This window comes from Agelaius tricolor, unplaced genomic scaffold, assembly GCF_023055355.1.
Source record: "Agelaius tricolor isolate 1412-34295 unplaced genomic scaffold, bAgeTri1.0.p SCAF_16, whole genome shotgun sequence".
NCBI classification, from domain to species: Eukaryota; Metazoa; Chordata; class Aves; order Passeriformes; family Icteridae; genus Agelaius; species Agelaius tricolor.
This window is the reverse complement of record NW_027269276.1, coordinates 5,445,495-5,457,158: the sequence shown is the minus strand read 5'-3', so window position 1 is coordinate 5,457,158 and position 11,664 is coordinate 5,445,495. Positions and strand designations below refer to the sequence as shown.

General features: G+C 43.1%; 2 long non-coding RNA genes across 2 annotated transcripts; both read left to right on the top strand.

Annotated features, from left to right (window-relative positions):
- The first annotated feature begins 1,057 nt into the window (after nt 1-1,057).
- On the top strand, nt 1,058-2,397 carry LOC139596607 (uncharacterized). The gene is made up of 2 exons (XR_011681369.1): nt 1,058-1,141; nt 2,012-2,397. It is a non-coding gene; the product is annotated as an uncharacterized lncRNA (long non-coding RNA).
- A 6,582-nt stretch (nt 2,398-8,979) lies between these two features.
- LOC139596621 (uncharacterized) lies at nt 8,980-10,405 on the top strand. The gene is made up of 2 exons (XR_011681375.1): nt 8,980-9,139; nt 10,354-10,405. It is a non-coding gene; the product is annotated as an uncharacterized lncRNA (long non-coding RNA).
- Nucleotides 10,406-11,664: the final 1,259 nt, after the last annotated feature.

The following is an 11,664-nucleotide window of genomic DNA, read 5'->3' as shown; positions in this document are numbered from 1 at the left end:
AAACTAGATTAAGATATTTCACTTAGAAAAGACATCTTTATTTCTCAGGTCCAGATAGAAATCCTGCTACTCCCTCTGTGATATGAGAGGAGTCCCAAAGCATAATCTTGAGTGCAGTCTCACGGACATTGCTTTTGGCATCATCATCAAAATCCTGGACTGGTGAGTGAGATGAGGGGAGACGGGGGTCTCTCTTCACACATTCCTGCTCTGAGCCACAGCTGACTGCCTGAGCACTGCCCAGGGAAGCCAGAAACACTTGCATTGCTTTTTGAGACAAATCTTCATCGATGTGTGTGCCTGCATACACACACACACACATGCAAAAGGCAAAGTTTCATCCCTCAGAATCACAATCCCTTGAAGCCACCTGTCTCTGAACAGTTTTCTGTATAATGAGCAGAGCTCTGTGCTGTAACTTTTCCCTTTGTCCCCAGTGCCAGCTGTATATTTCCCAACTCAACAAACATTGCACCCTTGCAGAACTCCTGCCTCAGTCCAACAGTGCTGTTGTACCAGGTTTTGTGCCATAGCAGCCGCCTACAGGAATGATCAGCAGAGCAACAGCAAAGGAGGATTCTTCCACTGGGAGGACTCTGTGTTTCCTCTCTTCCCAGGACCTCCACACTCAGTGGGCTCAGTTTCCAAGTGAAAAGATCCTGTTTTTTCTCTTTTCCCCTAATGGTCAGGGATGGCAAACTCCCTCTGGGATCTGTGCATTCAGCTTTGTTCTTTCTCCCTCCCCTGCTGTCGCCAGTAATTAAAACTGAGCGAAAAAACTGAACATGCTATTTTTTGAATAGATATTTGAAATTTAAAGTGGAAAAAAAAAAGTTGTGAAACTTGTCAGATCAATGATTTGACACATATTATTTAGCTGGCTCTAAATATTCTGGAGTGAGAACTTAGTTAACAACTTGTTAACAAAGCATAATTCGGAATAAAACCCAGCTCTCTCTTTGCTAGCTGCATTTGCAATATGGAGCTGGTTCTAATAACTCTGTCTCTTAAATACCAATGTATTTCTCCTGCAGTTTCTAAGAGTTTTTGCCACTGTGGTGCACAGAAGTGGGATGGAAACAAAATACAGAGGCAATGCCCACCAAATCTTGGTGGTTGAGGAACTGCTGAACACCTTGATGTGAGTAACTTGTCTGAGTCACAGGCAGGACACTGGTGCTGGGGAACTCAAGCCTGTCAGCACTTAAAAATGGGTTAATTGTTTTAATTAAGCACTTGAGAATGAATGACATATGAAGAGCAATTTCTTTGAAGAGAAAGAAAACTAGAGGTAATTTTTCTAGTGTCTCTGTTGTAGTTTGTTTTCTCTGTCCACGCTAATGTGTCTCGCTCCATCTTTGGGCTTCGTTTAAAGATTACTTTTTAATGATGGATAAACAGGCCTGTTTTCCTCCTGAAGTGTATCCCTTACACCCTGACACCTGTAAACAATGGATTTTTCCACATGAAATGAAAGGGCAAGCACATCGTGCTAACAATTTTGACTCTATGGAGTGGTATAGCATATAATCTCCATTACTTTTCCTGTGATTTGTAAGTGACTGTTGCTAGGTAATGCTTTTTTCACTAAGCATCAGTGAGCTAATGTGAGGGCTTCGAGAATGTTACATTATATAATTAAGCCTTTGGTGGTACTGATTTCTACTTTACAAAAGTCTCCAATCTTTTTCATGCGAGCAAAAAAAAGTTTTTACAGCATTACACATATGGACACAAAAAGCATCCTAGAACCCAGACTCATTTTTTTGGTAAAGTAACTGATTTCTGCCTTTTAAAAATTATTTATTACACACAGGTATCAGCCACCCATCACAATGGCATCTAGCTGGACTCTATGTTGTTCAGATGGAAAACACGATAAATACATGGACCCACTGGAAGTATCACTAGATCCCAAATATCTCTCTGGACTCCATAATCCATTAAACAAATGTGGTCCCTTTGTTCTGACATCTGGACACTTAGTCTAACCATGACCTTTGCTTCCCAGGGACAGGACTGGGATACAGAAGAGCTTCTTCAACAGGATGTGACTGGTTTGACTGAATATGAGAGCAGAGGTTTCCCCAGGATCTTCAGACATGAGCCTCAAGGTACCGTGAATTTTGTTTAAAGGACAAGATGAAGAAAGGGGTGGAAGACACGTAAGTGAGAAGATATAAACATAAAATACAAACAAACCACAGAATATAATGTTAAGAATTTGTATTTTGTCAAGCTTCATGGTAAATATCACGATCAGTAACTGCTATTGGAGGGGGAGCACTTGGCCATCACAGTACACAGGACTGTGATGTAAAAAAGCAACCCTGATGCAAATTTACTTAGCATCAAGGATCCTTAGCAAAAAATGAAAAAACAAACAAACAAACAAAACCCCCAAAAAAATACACCACCAAAAAAGCCAACACAAAAAAAAAAAAAAAACTCAACAAGCAAGAAAAAACTTTTCAAGGCAGCTTTGATCGGCCCTGGCACTGCGTGTGAAAGTCTAGCTCAGTTCTAAGACTGCCAGGGTAAGTGAAAGAAGAGCCTTTGTAATTTTTGTCTTACAATTATGTCACTCAGTCCTGTAGCCTTCATTCTCCCCGTGCAATTTGTAAGAGACGACAAGTCATTCAAAGCACCTCTGTTTACAGAGAGTCTCAGTAATAGAACACCACGGTCGGGCAGATTCCATGAACTGCGGACCCCGTGCTGACAGATGGGGTCTGTGGCTGATTGTTTGATGGGCGCCGTGGGTGAGGCTGCAGGGGAATGGCAGGAGAAGAAGAGGGCACTGGGTTTTTTGAGCTGGGAGGTCATGTCGGCTACCAGTGAGAACAGCATTCAGTGTTTTTTCTGTCGCATTGTTATCTTGGTGCTGGCGATGAAGTTTTAATTGGGAAGGGTGAGGATGATTCTGCTCCCCTCCCACACACGGCTCTGCAGACTGCTACCAGCAGCTTGGGGCAGGGTTTCAGGAGCTGCTCGCTTCCCACCAGGCACGAGCCAGCAGAAGGGAGAAATGAATGAGGTGAGGATTGCTGCGTTTCTGAGGAGTGTCTCCTGTAGATAATGCTGATCTGATGAGCAAAGCCAAAATGATATGTCTGGAGATACAAATGCCTTGCGCAGAGTGGGTGTAGCATAGACGGCAGGACATGTCCCCCTCCTCACTGATAATACAGCTTAACCCAATTCAATCTCTTTCTGTGGCTTGGAAAGTTTTAGGATTCTCTGCTGGAGCCATCTCCTATCAAATTAGTGATAAAATGCATTGCATTTTCATGCTGTAATTAAAAAAAAAGGCAAAAAGCAGCCCACTTGAAAACAAAGAAAAACCTCCGTGATCTATTGCCTGAAAGCCACTCAATAACAATTAGCTAATATCAGTTATCTCCTTGCTGTGCAGGCTTCCTGATTCTGCAAAGCATACTTCAGGTATTGGAATGCTAATAATTATTTATTAGGTGCCTCAAAGCATCCAGGATCCTGCTCATAGGATCCCTTGTGTTTGAGGGCTGTGAAAACAAAGAACAAGAGAAGAGTCCCCAACTAACACGCTCACAAAGTAACTACAAGGCAATTGGCAACAGATGAATACGCACAGAAGCAGAGCAGTATGCTGGGAATGATTATAGCAGAACTGTCAGCATGAAAGGCAGGGCTCATGAAATACCTTTAATCACTGGTGATTATTCTTTTTCTGGGCAATCAGCTCTTCTCCCCCCAACCCGCCCAATATCTTGCAGCACGTAGCAGGATGCATCCAAAGCTGCTGTGCTCCTGCAGGACACCACCCTCCATTCTTGTCTCCATCAGGTGAGAGACAGAGATTTTCAAACCTGTTAAGAGTCAGATGGAAGCAAGGGATAGATCCCCAGGATCCTGGCCCTGGGTTTCTCACCCTGAAGCAGAAGACAACGCTGTCATTCAGAACAGCAAGTTCCCATTCACAGTTATTTGTCATGTTAATTACTACAGACAAATTTCTCCTTCATCTCAATCGTGCAGGTCAAAGCAGAAAAGTTTACCACTTCAGAACATCAAACTTTGCTTTCATCTGAGTGCGGGACATCATTCTGAAATTCCTTTTGATCATGGAGGAAAAAAAAAGAAAGGAAGACAATTTGAAAGTTTGCTCTTGATGTGAGTTGTAATTTCTTTGTTAAAAGAAAGGAAAAAGGAGTCTCTTTAGCCATTAGCCATTGGCTGGGTATGTTCATAAACTCACACCCTCACCAGAGCAGGTAACCCATGAGTAAGAGCCATGAACAAATATTGACAAATATTTTCTCTTCTTTCCGTATCCATTCAGGATCCTCGTCATATCATCCCCACTTCATTAATTTCACTCCAAGCTGTTAGCTCTATTAGATCCCTATGCTGCAGGAAATACCCCTGCCTCAAAGCCCACCACTTTCCCCAGAAAGTGGCTGCACATCATGCCTGTAATTTCCTGCCCAGGGTACCTACGCGCTCCCACATTAGCTGTAATCTCTGTCGTGCTCACGCCAACATTCCAGCAGTATTTGGCATTTCACGAACGCAGTGTTTATCACTGAAGTTCATACAAAGTTGCAAACCCTAACGAGGCTTATCAGCTTTTACAAACCATCTCTGTCCACTGATATGCTGAGTATAATTCCCTTCACTGTGCAGTCTCTGGATGTGCAGAGGGAATGGGGAGGGGGGGGCAGCTTCAAAGCAACATTTCGTGTCGCTTTAAATGAATCATGGAATCGAGTGTCTGTACAGCCCCCAGGTTTCTGCAGGTGAGATGTAACCTGCAGGCTGGGCACTTAGAGCAGCCTTTCAGTCAAATAAAATCTTCTCATCGTTACTGATGTGGCAATTACGCCCTGGAAAAGAGCGGCGTGGTGGCTGTGCGAGGGGAGGGGGGCTCAGAGCTCAGGCCCAGCAGTCACAGAAGGGTGTCTGGGGGCAGATCAGGTCAGTCAGCCTCAGTTTGCCCACTGTTAGGACAGAAATCATCACAGTCACTGAATTTATTTCAGAGACATATCAGAAAGCATAATTAAATATGCGAGTTATAAGCATTTCCCCTCTGAAATTTCAAAAGGTTCTGGTATTGTTATGAACAATATTCTTAATCTGCTTTGCTGCCAGCCCTGTATCTAGGACTAGAGCAGGCACTAAAAAGCTTGAAAAGAGACTTGCAGTATCTGTATTTCTGTGTATCTACATGCCCCTGGGTATGTAGCACCCCACCACTACCCCTTTCCTGCTCATCAGGCACAAGTGTGACACACTGATGTGGGTGGAATTTGATTGAGAAATGAGCTACTGTTTGTATTGTCATCACAGAGCTCTCTAAAAGCATGAAGTCGGGCTGAAAGAATCAGAATGTTTAAAATGAATTTCAAGAGTTTTCTTTTTCTGCTGTGTTTTTTGGTTCTTCAGTCTGCATTCACGTCACTTGTGTGAGGTGGTGGTGGGATATTCTTTTATAAAAAGACCTCACAAATGCTTATTCTCTCTTTCATTTAATTCCATGATATCAAGAGTCAAGCTGATGATTTTAATGTCTTCAGGTAATTCCTTGACTATTGTGTAGTTTTGTAGTTCCATTGACTTCAATTGAGATGTTACAATACAACACCAACTGACTGTATGTCCCCTAATCCTTGGAATTTATAAGAATAAGACCAGCCAAAGTTTGTTTGTAGAGCACAGCAATGTATTCACTGCCAGAGAAACGTTTGCAATGGCTGGAGAGCAGGATGGGAGATCTTATAGAGTTATAGGAGGAAAAATGATCCATTAATTGCATTTAAAAAGTCCAGGGCTTCTGTAGTTCTGTTTGCTGATGCACAGCTGTAAATGCATTCCCTTGCTAACAAGTGCTTCAGAGACATCAGGGTGTCCATTTAAGCCACTATTTCCACCCATAGACCATGGTAAATCATTCCATTCTGGTTTTTTTAACCCCCAGGACGCTCCTTGCTGAGGTTTCTTTACAGTGAGTGAATTCCAAGTGCTTCTGACTTGGATCACAGAATCAAGTTCCCTGCCTGCCTCCGTGAGTGACTCATGCTCTAACCTCGGTCAGGTCACTTGGATGGTGTTGTTGTTCTCTATTTCATAGTCTTTAAAATGCATATTTTCTTCTCCTCACAACTCTGACATTGTAACATCTTTCTGGCTCTAGCAACAGTCTGTATCATTTTGGATATACATTATCTTGTACAAAAATACCCACCCACATCTCATACCCTGAAAAATCACAGTAGCCAAAACTCCAAATTTAGATTGAAAAATGTAGAGTTGTGCAGACAAGAGGACATTTTTTCCAAATGTGAGTCGATAGCCTTTTCCTCTGTAAATAGTTTGAGCTATCAGAAATTTTTAGTATTTACATTTGCAACTCAGGCTCCTGCTGGGAGCTCCTGGACATGCTGGACCACCCAGCAGGCAGAGTTGTACTCCAGTGGTGTTTATGCTTTTCCAGGGGTGAGGATGCAGATGTCCAATAGCCGGATACTGATGCCCTTCCCCTCTCAGTCCTCTCCCATCCCTGCATCCTCCCTGCTTCTCCCCACAGCTGGTTTTTACATGGTGCTGTCTCCTTGCTGCCTCACCTCCAATAACTGTGGAAGAAGTGGAAGCAAAACCATACAAAACAATTTTTCTACTGTATTTTAAAGCAGCAAGGAGATCTCTCCACTGAACCTGTAATCCTGGGCTGGAAAAAGCCCTGTTCAGATGCAGTCATCAGTGGATCTTTCTGCCATCCTGTTAATGTCCTCTCCCTTCCCACCTCACACCTGCCAAAGCAGGTTTACATCAAAAGTATGGAATCCCATTTTTTTCCTTTTTTTTTTTTTTTCTTAAACTTTTTTGAGAGACCTGCGAGGACAGAAGCAGTTAAGGAAAAAAACACATCCAGTTTTGCTGCATTTTGTGAGGAAATGAACTTGTGTGTTTTGAAGCATTCCCACAAGGCTCAGATTTTAGAGCACGATGAATCACTCGCTGAAGGTTCCTGTTTCTTCTCCTCTGCCTGCACAGGGTGCCCAGGCAGGGGCTGTGGGCTCTGTGAGGATCCAGCCCTGCTCCTGGCAGGGGAACAGGATGGCCGTGCCCTCTGTTCTCACCACAGGCATGCCCTCCTGCCTTTGGCAGGTCACTGTGCCAGCACGCTGTGCTGGGGCAGTCCCAGGGCTGTGTGATGCTGTTCCTGTCCTGCCCAAGCCAGCCTCTCCCAAGGATGTGTCAGTTCAGGGCTCTCCTGATGCGTCCAGGAGCAGCTTGCACTGCCAGGGTTGCCCATTTGGCCATGACTTCGAACACCCTCAGTCTGTCTGTGGAAGACCACGTGGACACAAAGGTTATCCCCCTTTATAAAGGTTAAATGTAGCTAATTCGTGGCAAATGTATGTCATTCTCATTTACCAAAGCACCTGCATCCTGAGTTGCCACCTTCCTGATCCTCACCAGCTCCTCTGCCAACGGAACAGAGGTGGCATCAAAGGGTGCTTTACATTTTCTGGGACTTGGACATCCATGGCTCATTATGAGGAACAGAATACGGAGTTGAAGGTCCTTTACTGAGAAATCCCTGGCTCTGGATCCATAAATAAATCACCCTTTATGAAACTTGCTCACATCTGTGCTGTCTCAAGCACGGGCAGAGGGAAGCTGTCAGCCTGGGCACAGATCTTCACTGGCACAGAAGGAACAGTCTGGAAGGAAGAGAATGACACATATCATGCCTTTACTTTGTACAGCAATCTCGATATTTTGTATGTACTTATTGCTCTGAGTTTGTCTCCCTTTCCCACCTGTACTTACACTGTCTTTTTTCTGAGGCTTGTTATTATTTCTATTGAGCAATCTTCAGCCGAACTGGGAGAGCTCGCAGTGACTCACTTACTTGAACATTATTGCCTAGTTCTTTACACAAGACAGATTGGATATGAATGAGATCTCTTGTCCTCATGAGCATTATATTTATTTCACAAGACATTTTCTTCAGAACTCTCCCTGCAATAAATTATGTGGTATATTTATTTTTTTCTTCTACCGTGCTATAGCTCTGTCCCTTTTTTTGTTGTTTCTCATTTTTTAGACACTTCTTCTTCTATGATCTGCTGTTGTTGTTTTCTGGCTTTTTTTTCTTCTCACAATCTCTTAGCTGTATCCTTGGAATTTTTTCCCTTGTGCATTTTTTAGCACAGTGCATGTATTCAATGTACTCAAAATGAGAGCTTGAGATAAGTATTTAAAGTAACAAAATGATTTCCCTCTCTTATCTTTCAGATGTTGTGTAACGACTGGGAAAAAAGGAAAGAATAAAATAAAAGCAGGTGAAATGTTTTAAATGAAGTATATAACTGTAAGAAATGCAATTGTATGCATCATTTTCTGATATCATAATGTCAGTTAAGTGAAAGATCTTGTAGGTGCTTTACTTCTGAAGAAACACTTAGCTGGATTTTGGCAGCTGCTTTTGGGATAAGCCTAAAAATGCTGAAAGCCTGTGTAATCAAAGTAAAAGTGAGTATATTTAGGGTGGATGAAATGGGACTTAAAGGTAGCACATGTCTGTGGTATTTATAAGAGTCCCATCTTAGGTCTCTATGTCATTGTCAATGTACATCACTAAGGTCACCTGCTTCCCAGCTCTCCTGCCTGATCTCAACTCCTCTCAACCTTTTTATTCCTACATTGCTCGGTGGAGGTGCATTAGAAATCTGAATTTCATCCAGTTGTGGCCTTTCTGAGGGCCCATGCTGGAAGCAAGGATGGTTTGAACCAAAATTGAAATGTAAATAACCCAATGGGTGGTTTTGAAATCCAGGTACAAGCTGGAATTTCAATATTGCTGAATAAGTTTCAGCTACTAAGGATGAGTGCTTAACTTCAAGACTAATGTCTTATGTCTAAAACTAGAATTAAACTTCATTACCTGGAGTGCAGTACCACCTTAGGGCATGTCATTGATGGCAGTGGTGGGATTTCTCTCCTTGCTGACTTTCAGGGATCACCTACACAAAAAGCATCCCCGGTCTGGTCTGGTGTTGATGTTAATGAAGCTCCAAGAAGAAGGAGGCTGGCCTAGAAACCTCCAGAGGTCCTTCTCAAATGTTTTTTCTATGATCTTACAGTTCTGGTAAGTGTGTTACAGTAAAATAACCAGATGGACTTTTTTTGGAAGTATAGAACAGATACCCTGAGGGCAGAAAACAGTATGAGGAGAAGAAGCCATGGGTGGGGGTAGGGAGATATTTCCATTTATGAGTTATAGAATCAGGACTTCTACAAGGAGTTGAGAAATTTGTCTTGATCTGGAGATGAGAAAAACAAACACTTCTTATCTTTTTACGGTAAGGCTGCTTGGCTTGTGATCCTCACCCTGTCTCAAGAAGGGTAGTCAGTGTTTCAAATGTTGGGGTCAGGCTGGTTCCTGCTCTATCTCATCAGTCTGGTGTACATATCCTTCCAGAAGGGATTAAATATGTCTTGTCTCCTGTGGTTATGTTAAAGGGCAGAGAGGAGGCAAGGAGCCTTTTACTTCTGGGAATGTTCTGCCTGGGGTAGAGGGAGGAAACAGCAGCCAAACCTCACTGCTGTCCCCAAGGCTAATGCAGGAGAACTCTGTGGTGAGACCTGAGCCTTGCTTCCCCTGTGCACAGGGCCAAATTGGCAGGAGAGGGGTGCAGGAATAGTGCTGGAAAGGGTGAGATTGCCTGTGTGCCCAGCATCCCCACCATGGGCATGGTTTTGTAGCCAGAGTTGCTGAGCTAAGGACGCCCCACCCTGAGATGGGTTGTGCAAAAGCTTAATTTCACCCCTGGGACAAGCCAGTAGCTTTTCCTCCCTTTTCTGCACACATTCCACTTAGTAGATCAGCCAAAACCTTCTGCTGTCACTAAAACTGATGGGGTTTTTTGTGTGAAATGAGGTTTTTGTACTCATCAAGGCCAGGTCTGGCTGCTCTGCCAGTAGATGTCCCTGCACTCCTGGCTGTGGTGGATGTGCTGTGTCTTTTCCTGGGAAAACTGACTTCCAATACACTGAACTTCACATAATTCCTGTTGGGTATTTTTCATATGGATTTTAATTTTGTTTCCCTCTCATTTGGGCTTCTGGTGTAAAGTTTAATTGATCTCTACAAATATAAAAGCTGAACTTAAAAGGAAAGATTATTATTTTATTGCAAAGCCTCCTTTTCACAATCTTTAAATATTTTTGTGTTTATTTATGAAACAGGGTACTGACACCAGACAAAGTCCCTGAACCTCTTTACCCTGCTCTGTCCTTCACTCCTGTTCTGCATCATGCATTCAAATAACTTTCACATTTTTTCACTTCCTTGGATTGCAGCATTTTCCTGAAGCAGATATTTCTTTGGTGCACTGAATTAAACAAAACAAGACAAAATGAAACCAAATAGTGCTCAGCACCAGGTACTCAGTGCTTGGTAGGAGCCACTTGGCAATTTTACAGATGCTGAGAGTCTCAACCTTCAACCTGTAAGGTGTTTCCTGTAATATGAGAATTTATCAGCTGGCTTTCAGAGCCACATAGGTGAGTTCTAAGTGTTTTCTGCAGTGCTCTGTGCTCTGTATCATAATCCTGCAATTACATATTTGCATGCCTACTAAATTAGCACTAGAAAGTTATCTTCAAGAGTGCAAAGCCTTTCACTGCTACTCTTCCTGGGAATACAGGGATGATAATTGTTACGGAGGAAAATTACCTTTGCACGGTATTGATTTTGTGCCCTGCTGCCTGTCATCGTTCCTGGGTAGGTTTTTCCAGGCTCAGGACAGGGAGCAGCTGTGCTGGGAGCCATTGCTGGTGGCCGTGGAGGGACAGGGCAGCACTGGCAGCTGCGGCATCGCCGCCACCCCCGCGACTCGTGGGGGGCACCAGTGACCCACCCCAGCAGCTTTTTCATTCCAGCTTTGAAGCAGGGGTATTAAGAGGCTTCAAAAAACTGGGAGCCACAGCCTTGGAGTGGGGGAATGGCTCAGTAAATTGGTGTAATATAAGTATTTATTGATTTAAGAGCAGTCTTTTCTTTTGCCTTGCTTTTGTCTTCTAAGGGAACTTTCTTTTAAATTTATGTCCCACATTGTCACATCAGGAGGAAAATACATGAGAAATGTTTTGTTATTTCAAATTTATCACGTATTACGTCAGCTGGCATTGTGGACTCACAATATGTAATGCTTCATAAATTATGAAAAATAAATGTTTTATGGGCTTACTACGCACTCTGTTTGAAAACCGTTGAGCTGGGGAGACTCGGTGACCCCTGTACAAATTAATGTGCACATGATTTTCATTATTGCAGCTCAGATAGGAAGTTTGAACGTCTTTATATATTTATTTAAAGGAAAATGAGGACAGAAGTTGCTTGAATACAGTTAGACTTTCTGTCAAGAAGCAGGTATCATTTAACCCAGCTCATAACCTATTGCTTCCCTCACAGTCATTGTTATTCCAGGCCAAAGCTTAAACTCAAAATCAGAGCTGCGAGGACTTAGCATGAGCTTCCAGAGGTCAAATCCTGCAGCCTTTAGCCAGGCAAACTAAACCTCTGAGTTGGTAGGATTTTGTCTACGCAAGGACTGCGGCGTTTGCAGAACACGAGTCAAGCACAAGTCAGGCTCCTGCAGAAGGGAAGGC